The sequence below is a fragment of the Anomaloglossus baeobatrachus genome, chromosome 4 (assembly GCF_048569485.1).
Source record: "Anomaloglossus baeobatrachus isolate aAnoBae1 chromosome 4, aAnoBae1.hap1, whole genome shotgun sequence".
Lineage (NCBI taxonomy): Eukaryota > Metazoa > Chordata > Amphibia > Anura > Aromobatidae > Anomaloglossus > Anomaloglossus baeobatrachus.
Window position 1 is genome coordinate 125,057,820 of NC_134356.1, and position 21,584 is coordinate 125,079,403.

At 43.3% G+C, this 21,584-nt stretch overlaps 1 long non-coding RNA gene across 1 annotated transcript; it reads left to right on the top strand.

Moving 5' to 3' along the window:
* The first annotated feature begins 393 nt into the window (after positions 1–393).
* LOC142301299 (uncharacterized) lies at positions 394–3,608 on the top strand. The gene is made up of 3 exons (XR_012752746.1): positions 394–452; positions 553–692; positions 2,914–3,608. It is a non-coding gene; the product is annotated as an uncharacterized LOC142301299 (long non-coding RNA).
* The last annotated feature ends 17,976 nt before the right edge of the window (positions 3,609–21,584 follow it).

Here is a 21,584-nt window from a genome sequence, read left to right on the forward strand (position 1 = left end):
TTAACAGCTCACAACTCCGGGCTATTGAGACTGAGACAGTTGATTTACAAAACAGGATCGTTGCGGGACTCAGTACGGAGGCCTTTAAAACTTTTGAGATGGATATTGAGAGTGATATGTCTAGGTGGGAGAAAGAGGTCAAGGACAGTAAAATTAAGAAATTCCATCGGGATGAACTTGACCTGCAATCCAACAGGGTCTATAAATGGAGGATGTCAACCGACCGTTCTAGACCGTTTAGACGATTTAATCAGAACCGATCACGCTCTAGATCTACTTCAATACGGTCGTTTACCTCAGGTGAGGAATCCTCCACAGAGGCATATGATCCCTCCACATCCGGGAATAGGATGCCTATACCCCAAAGGAGATATAAGAAGAAACAGGCGGATATGCCTAGACCTCCAACGGATCCCCCCATGACTAGACAACAACATAAAAATGCTCTACAGGTAATTAACCTGTCTTCACATTCACTTTCCCAAATTCAGGTCGAACTATTATCTAAAGGTCTCAGTTTTTCTCCCACTAACTCATTCGATTTCTTTACAGCCTTAAAGGACCTCCATATTTTCTCTCGCAAGGTCCTGTTGAAAAAGTTGCACTCAAAAAACCCTTTGTCCTTTAACTCTACTGACCGGGCCGAACAAGAAGCTCTCCAGGTGTTGGAAGACCTCTTGACTGAACAACAGGTAGACCAACAGGGTGTTTTTCCATCTTCCATCCTACCACGTTCCACACGTTTTCCTCCCTTGTCCCTCTGTTCCTCTGTAGAGATTTTCACTAGACTTGTTTCTGATGAATTTAAACTTCTTTCTACAAGACGTAGATTTGATAATCTCAACCATGCACAGAGGAGGGCACTCCGGGATTTGCAAAATCTCGATGATGTACAGATAAAACCGGCGGACAAGGGAGGAAACATTGTGGTTTGGCCTAACGGTCTGTACGAGAAAGAGGTATACCGCCAGTTACGTGATAGACAAACCTATTTAAGATTGGAGTCGAGCCCTCTGGTTCATTACTCCGATTCACTCCACCGGATACTGTGGGGAGCTTTCGAGGATGGCATCATCACTAAAAAAGTCTTTGATGGCTTATTTGTAACCTCTCCAAAGATTCCGACATTTTATCTTCTGCCCAAAATCCACAAAAATCCCGAAAACCCACCGGGGCGTCCGATCGTGTTTGGCATTGATGGTCTCTGTGATCCAGTGTGCCGATTCATAGATTACTATCTTAAGCCACTCGTTGAGACCTTACCATCTTACGCCAAAGACACGACGGACGTCCTGAACAGGGTCGACGGGATTTTTGTGGATACCGATACCCTTTTGGTGACAGCAGACATTGAGGCCCTGTATACTAGCATCAATCATGAGGATGGTTTAGAGGCGGTCCGCTTCTTTCTGGGCAACACCAACCGGGATGGCCATTTCTGTGAACTTATACTTGAGCTGCTCCGCTTCATTCTTACACACAATTTTTTCATTTTTAAAGATCGTTTTTATTTACAGACACGCGGCACTGCGATGGGCGCGGCCTGTGCGCCTTCGTACGCCAACTTGTTCCTCGGCTATTGGGAGAGGGGCATCTTTGGCGACGAGGGCGTCCAGGCGGCTGCCCATGCGCAGTGCTGGATTAGATACATCGACGATGTATTTATCCTTTGGCAGGGTACAGCGGAGCAGCTTACCTTATTTATGGACACATTGAATCATAATTCCATTAATTTAAAACTCACATTCAAATATGATTTACAGCAGATTGATTTTTTAGACATTTCCATTGGAGTTGACCCATGTCGGCAGCTACAGACTGACGTCTTCAGGAAGCCGACATCGGTCAACTCCCTTTTACATGCTTCATCCTCTCACACCTCCAGTACTATTCAAGCTATCCCGGTTGGTCAGTTTCTCAGAATGAAGCGGATCTGTTCCACCTCTGATAATTTCAAGGCACAGGCGGAAGATCTTAGTTCTAGATTGGTTGCTAGGGGCTACAGTCAACGCTCCATCAAAAAGGGCTACAATCGGGCTCGGAATACTCAGAGGCGGGAGCTCCTACAGCCTTCTGTTCGAGGGGATAGGGGTTTCGGAGAGGTTCGCTTCATTTCAACTTTTAATCATGAGTGGCAAACGATGCGCGATATTTTGAATAAATACTGGCCAATTCTTAAGAGCGACCCGAGTTTGAGTCCCCATCTATCCGATCACCCACTTATGACGGCACGACGCTCTAGGAACCTTAAAGACTACCTTGTGCGCAGTCATTACGTTCCAGCGGTGTCCTACCCCTTTGGCCAGATTGCCCCTCTACATGGCTGTTTTCCATGTGGCCACTGTCTTGCCTGCACCAATGTCCCCCGCAGCAAGACCTTCACAACCGTAGACGGCAGCCGCACTTTCGATATCAGGTGTTATGTTTCCTGTGCAACCTCGAATGTGGTTTATTATGCCACTTGTGGCTGCCCGAAGGTCTACATAGGTCTGACTTCACGGGAACTCCGAGTTAGGGTCCGTGAACACGTGAGGGACATTGGTGCGGCCAAGACGGTGGTGGATATCTCCACCCTTAAAACCCTGCCCCGACACTTTCGTAGTCATCACGATTGTAATAGTAAGTCCCTTAGGATTAAGGGTATAGATGTAATCCATGTCGGTAGTAGGGGCGGTAATATCAGGAAAATCCTTGCCCAAAGGGAAACTAAGTGGATTACCATCTTGGGTTCTTTGACCCCAGCTGGCCTGAATGAGTCCCTTAGCTTTGCCCCCTTCCTGTAGATCCTCTTTCCCTCACCCCCCTTCCTTTTCTGGAACATCTGCCTGTCTGATATTCTCCGGCATCTGTTCCAGAATTTTATTTGTTTTTATATTGTTTTTAATTTTTTCCTATTTTTCATTTTTTTCACAGTTTTCTTCTCCGTTCTGTGTGACCAGCATTTAACCACCACCGTCGGTTTGAAGAATTTATTTCAGAGCCTTTTTGTCTCCGCACGAGTGCTTGCCATGGATATTCAATCTTTTACTAATTATTGTATTCCATTCTCATTGGTTGCGGATTAAATTGTTATACGCTTTCATGTGATTTACCGGCACCGTGCAGGCACTATTCTGTGTTTAATTACTGTGGGTTTTTACTTACAGCTGCTATCTTCTCGACGCGGATGGTGTATTGTGCGCATGCGTGGTCCGCGCCTGGTGTCCCGGATTGCCCGACGGCGTCTCCATGGTAGCGGCGTGCAGGACTGGGGACCACGCCCCCTCTCGTGCACGCTCTGTCTGACGCTGTGTGCGCATCCCCGGGCGCCCGCGCCGACCGCGCATGCGCCGATTTCCCCACCATTCATTGGGCTTCAGTAACCATGTGATGAGTCAGCTGGCCCATTTAGTACTTCCTGGTAACGGAGCTAATCATATCCCTCACGGTCTGATGAAGCGTGTCACTCTGTCCACGCGAAACGCGCGTTACCCTTCCTAGGGGGGTATCCAGACCTCTGTCGTTTGCACTACTGGCACTTTATTACTTGTTAATCCGGCTGCACTGGGTATGTTTCTGTGATTGATTTTGTACTTTCATTGTAACTGCACAGTATCGCATCATTTTAGCCTCCGGTGCAGACCTTTGTATTAATTGTTTACCATCTGTTGTGCCAATTTCTTCATGTCATGTCTTTTTTTTTTTTCTCTTCTCCATGATATTCTTTTTATTTGATGTGTCTACTACTAAATAAATATTTGTTATACTTTTGCATACTAGCCACTTTTGTCCTCCTGTTTTTGATTGCTGCCTGTGGTGTGCATCATGTCCACGGTTTAAACCCTCTTGCTTTTTTCCGTGGTTCCTTTTTCATTGTGAACATGTATATTGCCTAATGGATTTTTATGGTATTCTATCTTTTTTGAACAGAAGTATGAGAACTAGCGATTCCCCTGTGTTGCGGATAACACAGCCACTGTTTGTTGGATATTAGATATTGAATATTGGATATTAAATATTAAATATTGAATATTGAATGTTGGATAGATAATAAACGAGGCGGGAAGGGTTCTGTTAACTTAAAGTGGATTTAGCGTAGTCCCCTGCGGTTCAGGTGCATGTCACTGTCTGCGTGGCAGACGAGGCGGGAAAGGAACTAACTTTAGTTAAGGTAAAAGTGTCGGAATTAGCGTATTCCCCTGCGTATTAAACGTGAGCCACTGTTATGAGGGGGTAGGTCTTCATAACGAGGCGGGAAAGAATTTCGGTTGGAGCCGGCCGGTCCAATTAAGCACTGTATACTCTGTTCAAAAGATAAATATGTTGTTTTTAGTAGGAGCTGAGAACGCTGTCGCCCTAGTTACAAAAAAAACGAAAAAATATAAAAGATTGCAAAAAGTTGTGTAAAATCGTTGGACTACCACTAGATGGCGGGCTGCAATCCATGTATTGAAGTTCAGATTAATCTCCAGTGAGAGTATACTGGAGAACAAAGACCTCATTCACTGTCTGTTGCTGTTTGTAGAATCACTAAATGTTTTTCTCTAGCGGTGCCTCATGGTTTTCCTTTAGAAGTCATTATATCTGGTGCTAATCAAATCTCTCCTTTGTATGCTGAAATGCAAATTTACAGGCACTAAAAGTATCCCTGGTTTACTATATAGTTCCAGACACTCCCAGTACACCCAGGGAGTCACAACATGGATGCTGCACCCGGAAGTCAGATGCCTGGAACTTCCTGTGGCAGCCGTCTTGCTATACCCACTGATGGCAGTACACCTCATAAGCCACACCCCTCGCAATGGCTCTTTGTTCAAAGCTCTCCACCCATCCCCGGTGGGAGGTGTTCTGTGGTATAAATGACTAACACATTTGAATAAGTAAAAATAGTATATTTGTTTACTCAGCTATCCCATACATGCAAGTCAAAGATAAGTAAGTGAAATTTTTACTGAATTGATGAATAGTCAGAGATAAGAATGGAATGTGTCTTTCCCCAATAGTGACGTAAGTTTGGTTTAACCCTTAGAGTTCAGGATTTCCCATTTTTAGTTTGCTGTTTATACCTGAATAGGGAATATTAAATTTTATGGGATGTGCGATATAATTTGTGTTGTTTTGTTTTTAATGGGGATTTATTTGAACAATATATTTTTATTTTGTGACTCTATCACCTTTTCTGTTTTTATGATTATTTCTAAACAATTCATATATTTTTGCAGGTTAGTCGCCCAGTCACAGCTGTCATTTCATCATGTCTCAGTTGTTTTTACTATGAAAGGTTTTTCTTTTCTTTATGGATACAGTGTTTATTGTAAGGTTTTTAAAATTTCCCAGTAATGTATAGTGTTGTGAGATGTACGTTATTTTCAGTGTTTGTTCATTTTAGGTTTTAGTATGTGGCTAATTTATTACCTGCTGTTTTATCTTTTCTTTTAGGGAATACCAGTATAAAAACGCTGAATTTTGCCATATTGGTAAATAAACAATTAAACAAGGGGGGAATAAGGTATTAATTATATTCTCCAGTTTCTTGGAGGGCGCAGCAGGCATATTAGATAGGTTTTGAAGCTGACCTTTTTCCCATAAGTTATGTTTATTAGATTACTATGAGGTATATCTGTTAACTGAAATAGGAAAGTCTTGTCTTATATGTTTATTTGTTTATTTATTTGTTTGTTTATTTATTAAGTATTCTCAGTCATGTGAAGTATAGATGACCACTAACTGTATTATGATCAGAGATGAAGTTATAAGAATGATCTAATGTATATTTTTTAGTTTTTGTTTTTATAGATGAAACCAGATGGTGGTCGATTCTGCACTGGATATGCTGCTGTTTACACCACATGAGGTAGATCTAAATTCGACCACTCCCTCCAATCCTATTGATACAGGAGACAGTGATGCATTAATGCCTCTCTTGATGGGTAGAACAGGAGTGGGTAAGAGTCTTTAGAGGTGTATGTAGGTTGTAGATTTTTTCCTGTTGTCAAATGAATTAGGTATGCCAAAAAGAAAGTCTAGATCTGAGCTGATGGATTCGGATGGAGATCCTCGCACAGGTGCAGCTGACCAAGAAGCAGTGAACGGGCCTAGAGTTGAGAGTCTTTCACCAATACCGACTATGCCTTGGTGACATTGGTCACGTCAGTGACTTCTGTCACTCCTTGTGTTCTTAAATCCCTACAGGAACAAGCGATACAACAAGGAATGGAGTGTGACATGCAGGGAGCCAGCTGACTGAAGGTCTGTGGACAAAGGGTGGTAAGCTTTCTCTGTCATGAGAGCTCTTCTTAATGATGGCCCAGGTAACATCTGTGAAAGACAATTGTCAGTGTGTGCTTTGGTGACGCCAGGGTTCAGTACCCAGGTGGGCAGATTCACCCAGTCTCGTGAGACAAGTGCCTAGAACGAAGTGAGAAAAAACTGTAAAGAGTCCACAGAAACACCCTGCACCTACTCTACCCATTCTTAGAGACTGCAAACTGATTTTAGATGTATATCATGAGCACGTTGTATGCAAGTCTGTGCGTGTTGTGTAAATTTCTCTCCAGGTTTGGTCAGAGGCATTCCAGTGCAGAAAACGATATTATTGTTGAGAAGCACATGAAGGTGGTATGTAAGAAAAATGTGTTTACAAAAAGTGTATATTTTATAGAAAAGTGGAAACTGGCAAATCGTGTACAAAATGTATATGTTTTGTTTTCTTTTTGCAATAAGCAGGTCTTTATGTACGATGTTTTTTGGTTTAGCATAGACATGTATATTTTTATATAATTGACTGAATAGTGTGATAAACAGGTGTATTTTCCAATTCCAGATTTTAAATCAGAGCTATTAGCATATGGTTTCCAGTCAGGAGACTGATTGATCCTAAAGGACAAGCGAGAAAGAGCTATGAGTCAACACTAGAGGAGCTGATCCAACCACAGAAACATCTAAAGATCCACACCTCGCATTGCAGAAGGGTTAATCAACCAGAGCTGCACTGAGCGTTCTGCTCATCCTTTTCAGAAAACCCTGTACAGTTTTAGACCAGCATTGCCAGAACAGTTAGAAGAGAGGACTTAGAGAACCTTGAGACATGGGAAAGTCCAACTACAAAGGGTGAGGACTTGCCTAGGAGTCCTTGGTCTCAAACCGGTGAAGAAAACCCCTTTCCCCTTTCCGCCCATGCCTCAACGTTCAGTTAGGCAGGTTTTTCAACAGATCTTTCTACCTCTCTTCCTAAGGGAACACAGTACCCTTAGAATTTAGAAATGGCAGAAGTAAGTCTTTAGGGGGGACTGTTGAGGATAAAGAATTGAGTATCCAAAAATACTTAATTCAGCCATTTCATAGACTCAGTTATATAGTTCAGTAGATGTGAACTAACTCACATATTTGTGAATGCTTTTGTTTCTTACTAACATGTATATATGTATATTGCATATTCAGTGTATTTTCCTTAGACACATTATATACCACCACATGTAATTGTAAAGATGGCTGCTATTTCCTGTTCTACACCCAAGACAGATGGACAAAGAAATTCCTGGAGCCTGGACTGACCAATCCACGGAGAATATGCAAATCTCTCTACGTCATGAAGCCCTGACCTACGATACCTGATTGGACTAAAACTTTTGTTTACACCCCCTTACTGCTCGGTCTAGAGTTTCTTTCAAACAAAAAAAAACACACTTGGTCAAGAGCCAGTCATGGAGATAGATATAACTGACTTGCTGTGCAGTTATTTATTCTCGTGTGCACACATGACATTTTTAATTAGAAGCAGCAGCCGGATATCGAGAGATCCTTTGAGTCTCATCATCATCGTCATTCTGACCTTGACAACAGAATTGCATGGGTGCCAATAGTTTTGTCCAGCACTGTATATTCTAGGTTCTTCAAAGTAGCCACCTTTTGCTTTGATTACTGCTTTGCACACTCCTGATGAGCGTCAAGAGTTAAGCGGGCTTTACACGCTGCGATATCGGTACCGATATCGCTAGCGTGGGTACCCGCCCTCATCTGTTGTACGACACGGGCAAATCGCTGCCCGTGCCGCACAACATCGCCCAGACCTGTCACACATACTTACCTGCCCGGCGACGTCGCTGTGACCGGCGAACCGCCTCCTTTCTAAGGGGGCGGTTCGTTCAGCGTCACAGCGACGTCACAGCTGCGTCACTGAACCGCCGCCCAATAGAAGCAGAGGGGCGGAGATGAGCGGGACGTAACATCCCGCCCACCTCCTTCCTTCTGCATAGCGGCCGGGAGGCAGGTAAGGAGAGCTTCCTCGTTCCTGCGGTGTCACACATACCGATGTGTGCTGCCGCAGGAACGAGGAACAACTTCGTTACTGCTGCAGTAACGATAATCGAGAATGGACCCCCATGTCACCGATGAGTGATTTTGCACGTTTTTGCAACGATGCAAAATTGCTCATAGGTGTCACACGCAACGGCATCGCTAATGCGGCCGGATGTGCGTCACCAAATCCGTGACCCCAACGACTTCGCATTAGCGATGTCGTAGCGTGTAAAGCCCCCTTAAGTCACCAGAAATGGTCTTCCACCAGTCTTGAAGGAGTTCCCAGAGATGCTTAGCACTTTTTGGCACTTTTGCCTTCACTATGCGGTCCAGTTCACCCCAAACCATCTCGATTGGGTTCAGGTCTGGTGACTGTGAAGACCAGGTCATCTGGCGTATCACCCTATCACTCTCCTTCTAAGTCAAATAGCCCTTACACAGCCTGAAGATCGCATTAGCGATGTCGTAGCGTGTAAAGCCCCCTTAAGTCACCAGAAATGGTCTTCCACCAGTCTTGAAGGAGTTCCCAGAGATGCTTAGCACTTTTTGGCACTTTTGCCTTCACTATGCGGTCCAGTTCACCCCAAACCATCTCGATTGGGTTCAGGTCTGGTGACTGTGAAGACCAGGTCATCTGGCGTATCACCCTATCACTCTCCTTCTTAGTCAAATAGCCCTTACACAGCCTGAAGATGTGTTTGGGGTCATTGTCCTGTTGAAAAATAAATGATGGTACAACTAAACGCAAACCGGATGGAATAGCATGCCGCTGCAAGATGCTGTGGTAGTTATGCTGATTCAGTATGCCTTCAATTCTGAATAAATCCCCAACAGTGTCACCAGCAAAGCACCCCCACACCATCACACCTCCTCCTCCATGCTTCATGGTGGGAACCATGCATGTAGAGTCCATGCGTTCACCTTTTCTGTGTCGCACAAAGACACGGTGGTTGGATCCAAAGATCTCAAATTTGGACTCATCAGACCAAAGCACAGATTTCCACTGGTCTAATGTCCATTCCTTGTGTTCTTTAGCCCAAGCAAGTCTCGTCTGCTTGTTTCCTGTCCTTAGCAGTGGTTTCCTAGCAGCTATTTTACCATGAAGGCCTGCTGCACACAGTCTCCTCTTAACAGTTGTTCTAGAGATGTGTCTGCTGCTAGAACTCTGCGTGGCATTGACCTTGTCTCTAATCTGAACTGATGTTAACCTGCGATTTCTGAGGCTGGTGACTCGGATAAACTTATCCTCCACAGCAGAGGTGACTCTTGGTCTTCTTTTCCTAGGGCGGTCCTCATGTGAGCCAGTTTCTTTGTAGTGTTTGATGGTTTTTGCCACTGCACTTGGGGACACTTTCAAAGTTTTCCCAATTTTTCGGACTGACTGACCTTCATTCCTTAAAGTAATGATGGCCACTCGTTTTTCTTTACTTAGCTGTTTTTTTCTTGCCATAATACAAATTCTAACAGTCTATTCAGTAGGACTATCAGCTGTGTATCCACCAGACTTCTGCACAACACAACTGATGGTCCCAACCCCATTTATAAGACAAGAAATCCCACTTATTAAACCTGACAGGGCACACCTGTGAAGTGAAAACCATTTCCGGTGACTACCTCTTGAAGCTCATCAAAAGAATGCCAAGAGTGTGCAAAGCAGTAATCCAAGCAAAAGGTGGCTACTTTGAAGAACCTAGAATATAAGACATATTTTCAGTTGTTTCACAATTTTTTGTTAAGTATTTCATTCCACATGTGTTAATTCATAGTTTTGATGCCTTCAATGTGAATCTACAATTTTCAGAGTCATGATAATAAAGAAAACTCTTTGAATGAGAAGGTGTGTCCAAACTTTTGGTCTGTACTGTATATTGGTTTAACATTCAGGGAATTACAGGTGCGGGTGAGGGAGCACATGATGGATATTGGTGAGGCCAAGACAGTGGGCGATGTCTCCCTTATAAAAACTCTGCCCCGCCATTTCAAGAGATACCATGGTTGTGATCCAAAATGTCTTAGGATCAGAGGGATCGATATGGTTTATTGTGGAATTTAGGGGTGGGGAAGAACATAAAAAAGATGTTGGCTCAGAGGGAAACCAAATGGATTGTTTCCGTTGATACGGTTACCTCATGTGGCCTGGATTGTTGCCCTTGATACGGGTACCCCACGTGGCCTTAATGAGAGATTAAGTTTTGCCTCATTTTTGTAATGTCGCTTACAAATATGTATTTTAATTGGTTGGTTCTCTGATGCATGTACATACGCAGATGTGTATACAAGAAAAACAAAATCAGCTCACCCAGATCACATGGAGACTCCAATGAAGGACAGGTGCACGGTGAAGCCGGCCCGGCCAAGAAACTCCAGAAGACAGAAAAAAATCCAGCACTCATGTCCAGAAAATATATTAAAACTTGCTTTTTTATTCAATATTCATGGTAAAATGGAAATGGATCATATCCACAAGGTATAAAAAATCCCCATAAAGATGAGATAGGATGACAGGGTACGCGTTTCGAGCTACATGCTCTTAATCTCAATCCATGATGGATTGAGATTAAGAGCATGTAGCTCGAAACGCGTACCCTGTCTTCCTATCTCATCTTTATGGGGATTTTTTATACCTTGTGGATATGATCCATTTCCATTTTACCATGAATATTGAATAAAAAAGCAAGTTTTAATATATTTTCTGGACACGAGTGCTGGATTTTTTTCTGTCTTCTGCAGATGTGTATACGTATGTGTCTGCATTTTACGTAGGCGCAGTCATATGTTCGGAGCATGTGTATATGCAATCTTTAATGATTTTATTTTTCTGCACTGTCTATTATTCTTATTATTTTTCACTTCTTTTATTTTTACTTAATTCCCCTGGGTGATTGCACAAGAATTCTCTTCTATGGCCCTGACTGACTAAAGGATTGAAAATTCATCTTTGGAATATGGATAATCTATTAATAACAAGTTTGACTGTATATACATCTTTATATATGGCTATTGTTGATATATTTACCGTATGATATTAATTACCGTATTTTTATTTTTTGATGTTAACGATTGCTGTCACCTGTATCATTTAGCTTAAATATGTGTGCTCACTGTCACTCATTTTATTGACTGTCATGAGACCTCTATTTCATTTTCCATCTAACCCCGTCTCTGGTGGAGGTGCACCTGCGTGCATTTGTCCCCAGCCCCCTGCCGCGTTCTGGCATCAGTGGCCATGCTTGCGAATGCTCGGGAGCGTTGATTACGTGTCCCGGATCCCCTGCATGCGCCTGGGAGTGTTGACTGCCTGGGTGATGTCATGGGGTTGGTCGACGCATGTGCACATGCGTCGGGATTCCCCTCGGTATTCGCAGCCAACACACTTCCGTCTGCGGCGGGATTTAAGTACACTTGATGGGTGCACCACCCAACTCTCTCCCCCATGATGAAGCAGCCAGATACGTGTTAGAGGCCGCGAAACATGCGTTGGGGGCGTCCTGTCCTCTGCAGACACAGTAATAATTTTACTACTTTAGGCTTTACCACTACTATTTGATGTTCTTCTATCAGCACCATTTTCCTAGGATCATGGGCACTATGATTGCAATACGTTTAGGATTAATCTATCTGGCTGATAACATATTTATTTCTACTTGGCAAATCAACAATATTCCAAATGGTTATATATGGGACATCTGTTTGCTTAGGGTCTGTGTGGGACACTTACCACATCTGTCCTCCTATTTTATCTCATTGTCTTGTCATTTTATGTATGCACTGTGCATTTTTTTATTTAATAAATATATTTGTACTCAGAAATTTTGCTCCTTGTTCTTCAAATTTTTTAAATGTTCAGTATGAGCTGCTGGTGATCACTGTGTGGGTGCTTCCCCACTGTGTTTTTTCCATTATATATATATATATATATATATATATATATATATATACAGTTAGGTCCAGAAATATTTGGACAGTGACACAAGTTTTGTTATTTTAGCTGTTTACAAAAACATGTTCCGAAAAACAATTATATATATAATATGGGCTGAAAGTGCACACTCCCAGCTGCAATATGAGAGTTTTCACATCCAAATCGGAGAAAGGGTTTAGGAATCATAGCTCTGTAATGCATAGCCTCCTCTTTTTCAAGGGACCAAAAGTAATTGGACAAGGGACTCTAAGGGCTGCAATTAACTCTGAAGGCGTCTCCCTCGTTAACCTGTAATCAATGAAGTAGTTAAAAGGTCTGGGGTTGATTACAGGTGTGTGGTTTTGCATTTGGAAGCTGTTGCTGTGACCAGACAACATGCGGTCTAAGGAACTCTCAATTGAGGTGAAGCAGAACATCCTGAGGCTGAAAAAAAAGAAAAAATCCATCAGAGAGATAGCAGACATGCTTGGAGTAGCAAAATCAACAGTCGGGTACATTCTGAGAAAAAAGGAATTGACTGGTGAGCTTGGGAACTCAAAAAGGCCTGGGCGTCCACGGATGACAACAGTGGTGGATGATCGCCGCATACTTTCTTTGGTGAAGAAGAACCCGTTCACAACATCAACTGAAGTTCAGAACACTCTCAGTGAAGTAGGTGTATCTGTCTCTAAGTCAACAGTAAAGAGAAGACTCCATGAAAGTAAATACAAAGGGTTCACATCTAGATGCAAACCATTCATCAATTCCAAAAATAGACAGGCCAGAGTTAAATTTGCTGAAAAACACCTCATGAAGCCAGCTCAGTTCTGGAAAAGTATTCTATGGACAGATGAGACAAAGATCAACCTGTACCAGAATGATGGGAAGAAAAAAGTTTGGAGAAGAAAGGGAACGGCACATGATCCAAGCCACACCACATCCTCTGTAAAACATGGTGGAGGCAACGTGATGGCATGGGCATGCATGGCTTTCAATGGCACTGGGTCACTTGTGTTTATTGATGACATAACAGCAGACAAGAGTAGCCGGATGAATTCTGAAGTGTACCGGGATATACTTTCAGCCCAGATTCAGCCAAATGCCGCAAAGTTGATTGGACGGCGCTTCATAGTACAGATGGACAATGACCCCAAGCATACAGCCAAAGCTACCCAGGAGTTCATGAGTGCAAAAAAGTGGAACATTCTGCAATGGCCAAGTCAATCACCAGATCTTAACCCAATTGAGCATGCATTTCACTTGCTCAAATCCAGACTTAAGACGGAAAGACCCACAAACAAGCAAGACCTGAAGGCTGCGGCTGTAAAGGCCTGGAAAAGCATTAAGAAGGAGGAAACCCAGCGTTTGGTGATGTCCATGGGTTCCAGACTTAAGGCAGTGATTGCCTCCAAAGGATTCGCAACAAAATATTGAAAATAAAAATATTTTGTTTGGGTTTGGTTTATTTGTCCAATTACTTTTGACCTCCTAAAATGTGGAGTGTTTGTAAAGAAATGTGTACAATTCCTACAATTTCTATCAGATATTTTTGTTCAAACCTTCAAATTAATCGTTACAATCTGCACTTGAATTCTGTTGTAGAGATTTCATTTCAAATCCAATGTGGTGGCATGCAGAGCCCAACTCGCGAAAATTGTGTCACTGTCCAAATATTTCTGGACCTAACTGTATATATATATATATATATACTAGCTGGTGTTTCCCGGGATAGTAACTGTTTCTCTGTCTCTCTCCCAGTCTCTCTATTTCTTTTGTCTGTCTGTCTATATCTATCTGTCTGTCTCTTGGCCTGTCTGTCTCTCTCTGTTTCTCTGTCTGTCTGTCTCTTTCCCTCTATGTCTCTGTATTTTTGTCTGTTTTTGTATCTCTTCTCATTTTGTATCTTTGCCTGTCTGACTCTCTCTGTCTATCTCTCTGTCTCTTGGCCTGTCTGTCTCTTGGCTGTCTGTCTCTGTATGTCTCTCTATCTGTCTCTCGGTCTTTATCAGTCTGTGTCTTTCCCTGTCTGTCTATCTGTGTGTCTATCTCTGTCTCTATCTATGTTTGTCTCTGTCTGTTTATCTCTCTGTCTGTCTCTCTATCTGTCTCTGTGTGTCTGTCTGTCTCTTTCCCTGTCTATTTCTCTATCTCTCTGTTTGTCTCTCTATCTATCTGTCTTTCTCTGCCTGTCTCTTTCCCTGTCTGTATCTTTTCCTATCTGTCTCTTTCCCTCTCTGCCTCTGTCTGTCTGACTCTTTCCCTGTCTGTTTGTCTCTGTTCCTGTCTGCCTCTGTCTGTCTGTATCTCTCCTTGTCTGTCTCTTTCCCTTTCTCTCTGTCACCCTGTCTGCTTTTGCCGTCTCTCTCTTTCCCTGTCTGTCTCCGTCTGTATCTCTTTTCCTGTCTGTCTGTCTCTTTCCCTATCTGCCTCTTTCCCTGTCTGCCTTCCTCTTTCTCTGTCTGTCTTTTTTCCTTGTCTGTCTCTGTTTGTCTCTGTCTTTTTCCCTGTCTGCCTCTGTCCCTTTTCCCGTGTCTTTCCCTGTCTGTCTGTCTTTTTTTTTCTGTCTGTCTCTGTCTATTTGTCTTTGTCTCTTTCCATATCTGCCTCCTTGCCTGCCTGTACCTATGTCTGTCTGTCTCTGTCTGTCTGTGACCGTTTCTCCACGGAAATTATATTAGCTCATACATAAGTTGTCTCATACTAAGAATGTCCTTCATTGCCTATGGAAACTACTCACAGCTCCTATTAATGACCTGTAGCTCCTAGCTTTATTGACTTTAATTGCGGCAAGTTTATTGGAGAGTAACTGCAAAGCGTGGGGTTAAATTTTCCCATCAAAAATAATGTACGACGTTCCCTAAGTCAAATGAGATGTCTGTGAAAAATTTTGTGATTTTAAATGTGACGGTGCGGATTCCTTTAGTGGACACACACACACACACACACACACACACACACTCAGTTTTATATATTAGACTAGCTGTAGTTCCCGGCGTTGCATGGGAAAGTAACTACATGTCTCTTTCTCTTTCACTCTCCCTCTCTCCCACTCTCTCCCCCTCCCTCTCTGTATGTCTTTCTCCCTTTCTGTCTGTCTGTCTCCCTCTCTGTCTGCCTTCCTCTGTGTGTTTCCCTCTTGGTCTGTCTTCCTTTTTGTCTCTCTGCCTGCCTATCTCTCTCTTTCTCTCTGTATGTTTCTGTGTGTCTCTGTACGTGTGTGTGTGTGTGTGTGTGTGTGTGTGTGTGTGTCTTTGTGCGTGTCTCTGTCTTGGTGTGTCTCTGTCTCTCTGTGTGTCTGTGTCTCTCTATGTCTCTGTCTCTCTGTGTCTCAGTGTTTCTGTCCCTGTATCAGTCACTGTGTTTCTCTGTCTATCTTTTTCTATGTGTGTGTCTTTGTGCGTGTGTGTCTTTTTCTGTTTATCTCTGTGTCTCTGTGTGTGTTTCTGGGTATCTGTGTGTGTGTGTCTATCTCTGCGTTTGTCTGTCTCTGCGTGTGTCTGTCTGTGTGTGCCTGTCTCTACTTATATCATATTAACTGACATATAAGCTATCTTTCATTGCCAATAGCAACCAATCAGAGCTCCTATTAATGACCTGTAGCTCCCAGCTACATTGACTTTAATGTAAGCAAGTTTTTAGCGAATAACTGTAAAGCACAGGGTTAAAATTTCCCCTCAAAACATAGTTCCCTGAGTCAAATGAGACGGTTGTGCAAAATTTTGTGACTGTAAATGCGATGGTGCGGATTCCTTTAGCAGACATACACATCTATTCACATACATACATACACACCTTCTCTCCTCCTCTGTCATTCGCTCCTCACGCAACCAACTCAAAGACTTCTCCCGAGCATCCCCAGTCTCCTGGAACTTGCTGCCTCAACACGTCAGACAATCTGCTAACCTTGCAAGCTTCGAACGGAACCTGAAAACCCATCTGTTCAGAAATGCCTACAATCAACAATGAACTCACTGCTTCATCACCGTGCGGAGCTGCCACCCGACCGCCGTGCGGAGCTGCCGCCCGTCCACTGTGCGGAGCTGCCGCCCGACCACCGTGTGGAGCTGACGCCTAATCTATACCCCACCTACTGTCTCCTCCCCAAAATCCTATAGAATGTAAGCCTGCAAGGGTAGGGCCCTGTTCCCTCTGTACTAGTCTGTCTACTGTAACTTGTATATGTATTCTGTATGTAACCCCTTATTATGTACAGCACCATGGAATTAATGGTGCTCTATAAATAAATAATAATAATAAAAATAATAATACTACACACATACACTCAGTTTTATATATTAGACTAGCTGTAGTACCCGGCATTGCCCGGGATAGTAACTGTCTCTCTCCCAGTCTCTGCCTGTCTTTGTGTGTCTTTCTGTGTCTGTCTGTCTCTTTCTCTCTCTGTGTGTATGTCTCTCTGTCTGTCTCTTTACCTGTCTGTCTGTGTTTCTCTCTTTCCCTGTCTGTCTGTCTCTCTGTCTCTATCCATGTCTGTCTGTGTCTTTATCCATGTCTGTCTCTGTCTGTTTGTGTCTTTATTTCTGTCTGTCTGTGTCTATCTCTCTGTCTGTCTATCAGTCTGTCTGTCTCTCTCTATCTCTGTCTGTCTCTTTCTCCGTCTGTCTCTTTCCCCTTCTGTCTCTTTCTCTGTCTGTCTCTTTCCCCGTCTGTCTCGTTCCCCGTCTGTCTCGTTCCAAGTCTGTCTCTTTCCCCATCTGTCTATTTGCCCATCTGTCTCTTTCCCTGTCTGTTTCATTCCAGGTCTGTCTCATTCCAGGTCTGTCTCTGGCTCTTTTACTCTCTTTCCTTGTCTCTTTCTCGTTCCCTTTTTCTTTCCCTGTCTCTATCTCTTTCCCTGTCTGTCTCTTTCCATGTCTGTGTCTCTTTCCCTGTCTGCCTTTGTCTGTCTCTTTTGCTGTCTGTCTGTGTCTTTTGCTGTCTGTCACTTTCCCTGTCTGTCTGTGCCTGTCTGCCTCTGTCTGTCTCTTTCTCTTTCTGTCTCTGTCTCTCTGACTTTTTCCCTGTCTGTCTCTTTCTCTGTCTCTTTCCCTGTCTGTCTGTCTCTCTCTAGGCAGGTATTTTGGAGAGTAACTGTAAAGTGCGGGGTTAACTTTTCCCGTCAAAACGTAGTCTATGACGTTCCCTGAGTCAAATGAGGTGTCTGTGCAAAATTTGTTATTGTAAATGCGACAGTGCGGATTCCTTTAGCGGGCATACACACACACATACATACACGTATACTTCAGCTTTATATATTAAATATATACACTACAGTTCAAAAGTTTAGGGTCACTTAGATATTTCCTTATTCTTGAAAGAAAAGCAATTTTTTTTCAATGAAGCTAACATTAAAGTAAACAGAAATACATTCTATACATTGTTAATGTGGTAATAACTATTCTAGCTTCAAATGTCTGTTTTTTAATGCAATATCTACATAGGTGTATTTAGGCCCATTTCCAACAACCACCACTCCAGTGTTCTAATGATACATTGTGTTTGCTAACTGTGTAAGAAGGCTAATGGATGTTTAGAAATCCCTCGAAAACCCTTGTGCAAGTATTTTAGCACAACTGAAAATAGTTTTGCTGATTAGAGAAGCTATAAAACTGACCTTGCTTTGAGCTAGTTGAGAATTTGGAGCATTAAATTTGTTCGTTCCATTAAACTCTCAAAATGGCCAGAAAAAGAGAACTTTCATGTGAAACTCGACAGTCTATTCTTGTTCTTAGACATGAAGGACATTCCATGCGAGAAATTGGCAAGAAACTGAAGATTTCCTACAACGGTGTGTACTACTCCTTTCAGAGGAGAGCACAAACAGGCTCTTACCAGAGTGGAAAGAGAAGTGGGAGGCCCCGCTGCACAACTGAGCAACAAGACAAGTACATTAGAGTCTTTAGTTTGAGAAATCGACGCCTCACAGGTCCTCAATTGGCAACTTCATTAAATAGTACCCGCAAAAAGCCAGTGTCAATGTCTACAGTGAAGAGGCGACTCCGGGATGCTGGTCTTCAGGGCAGAGTGGCAAAGAAAAAGCCATGTTTGAGACTGGCTAATAAAAAGAAAAAATTAATATGGGCAAAAGAACACAGACATTGGACAGAGGAAGATTGGAAAAAAGTGTTATGGACAGAAGAATCGAAGTTTGAGGTGTTTGAATCACACAGAAGAACATTTGTGAAACGCAGAACTGAAAAGATGCTGGAAGAGTGCCTGATGCCATCTGCCAAGCATGGTGGAGGTAATGTGATGGTCTGGAGTTGCTTTGGTGCTGGTAAAGTGAGAGATTTGTACAAGATAAAATGGATTTTGAATAAGGAAGGCTATGACTCCATTTTGCAACGCCATGCCATACCCTGTGGACAGCGCTTGAATGGAGCCAATTTCATCTTACAACAGGACAATGATCCAAACCACACCTCCAAATTATGCATGAACTATTTAGGGAAGAAGCAGGCAGCTGGCATTCTATCTGTAATGGAGGGGCCAGCCCAGTCACCAGATGTCAACCCTATTAAGCTGTTGTGGCAGCAGCTTCACCATATGGTACACAAAATGTGCCCATCAAGCTAATCCAACTTGTGGGAGGGGCTTCTGAAAGCATGGGGTGAAATATCTCCAGATTACTGCAGCAAATTAACAGCTAGAATGCCAAAGGTCTGCAAAGCTGGAATTGCTGCAAAGGAGCATTCTGTGACGAAAGCAAAGTTTGGATAGTTAGTAACTGTCTCTCTGTCTCTCTCCCAGTTTCTGTCTGTGTGTCGCTGTCTGTCTATCTCGCTGTCTGTCTCTTTCCTTGTCTGTCTGTTTCTATCTCTCTGTCTGTATTTGCATCATTCTATCTGTCTCAATCTCTGTGCCTGTCTGTCTCTCTCTCTTGGTCTCTTTGCCCGGCTGTCTCTTTGCCCGGCTGTCTGTTTCTAGGTCTGTCTCTTTCCAGGGCTATCTCTTTCCAGGGCTGTCTCTTTCCAGGGCTGTCTCTTTGCCCGGGCTGTCTCTTTGCCCAGGCTGTCTCTCTCCAGGGCTGTCTCTCTCCAGGGCTGACTCTCTCCAGGTCTGTCTCTTTCCAGGTCTGTCTCTTTCCAGGTCTGTCTATTTCCAGGTCTGTCTATTTCCAAATCTGTCTTTGTCTGTGTTTCTGTCTTTTTCTGTCTCTCTCTATCCGTCTCACCACCGACATGTTTTTACCTCACACATAAGCTTCTTATACTATGGGCGGCTTTGCATGTTGCGACATGTCGGTGGGGTCAAATTGAAACTGACGCACATCCGGCGTCACTTTCGACATCGTACTGTGTAAATGCTAGATACGATGAACGAGCGCAAAAACGTCGTTATCGTATCATCGCTGCATTCACCGACATTTCCATAATGCCGGTGCCGCGACAGGTACGATGTTGTTCCTCGTTCCTGCGGCAGCACACATCGCCGTGTGTGAAGCCGCAGGAGCGAGGAACGCCTCCTTACCTGCCGCCGGCGGCTATACGGAAGGAAGGAGGTGGCCGGGATGTTTACATCCTGCTCATCTCCGCCCCTATTGGCCGCCTGCTGTGTGACGTTGCTATGATGCCGCACGACCCGCCCCCTTAGGAAGGAGGCAGATCGCCGGCCAGAGCGGCGGTCGCAGGGCAGGTTAGTGCATGTGAAGCTGGCGTAGCGATAATTTTCGCTACGCCAGCTTTCACAAGATATTGTACCTGCGATGGGGGCGGGGACTATCGCGTGCGACATCGCAGCATCGGCTTGCGATGTCGCAACGTGCAAAGCCCGCCTATGAGTTTATTTTGTTCCTATAGAAACCACCGACAGTTACTATTTATAGCCTGCAGCTCCCAGCTCCATTCAGCTTAATGGCTTCAGGATTTTTGTAGAGTAACTGGAAAGCACGGGGTTAAATTTACCCACCCAAACATAGTCTGTGACGTTCCCTGAGTCACATGGAGTGTCTGTGCAAAACTTCGTGATTGTACATGCGACGGTGCGGATTCCTTTAGCGGACATACACACACACATACACTGATCTTTATATTTTATATATATATATATATATATACATACAGTGTATATATATATATATATATATTTATATATATATATATATATATATACACAGTCATATGAAAAAGTTTGGGCACCCCTATTAATGTTAACCATTTTTCTTCATAACAATTTGGGTTTTTGCAACAGCTATTTCAGTTTCATATATCTAATAAATGATGGACTCAGTAATATTTCTGGATTGAAATGAGGTTTATTGTACTAATAGAAAATGTGCAATCTGCATTTAAACAAAATTTGACAGGTGCATAAGTATGGGCACCTCAACATAAAGGTGACATTAATATTTTGTAGATCCTCCTTTTGCAAAAATCACAGCCTCTAGTCGCTTCCTGTAGCTTTTAATGAGTTCCTGGATCCTGGATGAAGGTATTTTTGACCATTCCTGTTTACAAAACAATTCCAGTTCAGTTAACTTTGATGGTCGCCGAGCATGGATAGCCCGCTTCAAATCATCCCACAGATGTTCAATGATATTCAGGTCTAGGGACTGGGATGGCTATTCCAGAACATTGTAATTGTTCCTCTGCATGAATGCCTGAGTAGATTTGGAGCGGTGTTTTGGATCATTGTCTTGCTGAAATATCCATCCCCTGCGTAACTTCAACTTCGTCACTGATTCTTGCACATTATTGTCAAGAATCTGCTGATACTGAGTTGAATCCATGCGACCCTCAACTTTAACAAGATTCCCGGTGCCGGCATTGGCCACACAGTACCAAAGCATGATGGAACCTCCACCAACTTTTACTGTGGGTAGCAAGTGCTTTTCTTGGAATGCCGTGTTTTTTTGCCTCCATGCATAACACCTTTTTGTATGACCAAACAACTCAATCTTTCTTTCATCAGTCCACAGGACCTTCTTCCAAAATGTAACTGGCTTGTCCAAATGTGCTTTGGCATACCTCAGGCGAGTCTGTGGCGTGCTTGCAGAAACGGCTTCTTTCGCATCACTCTCCCATACAGCTTCTCCTTGTGCAAAGTGCACTGTATTGTTGACCGATGCACAGTGACACCATCTGCAGCAAGATGATGTTGCAGGTCTTTAGAGGTGGTCTGTGGATTGTCCTTGACTGTTCTCACCATTCTTCTTCTCTGCCTTTCTGATATTTTTCTTGGCCTGCCACTTCTGGGCTTAACAAGAACTGTACCTGTCTTCTTCCATTTCCTTACTATGTTCCTCACAGTGGAAACTGACAGTTTAAATCTCTGAGACAACGTTTTGTATCCTTCCCCTGAACAACTATGTTGAATAATCTTTGTTTTCAGATCATTTGAGAGTTGTTTTGAGGAGCCCATGATGCCACTCTTCATAGGAGATTTAAATAGGAGAACAACTTGCAAG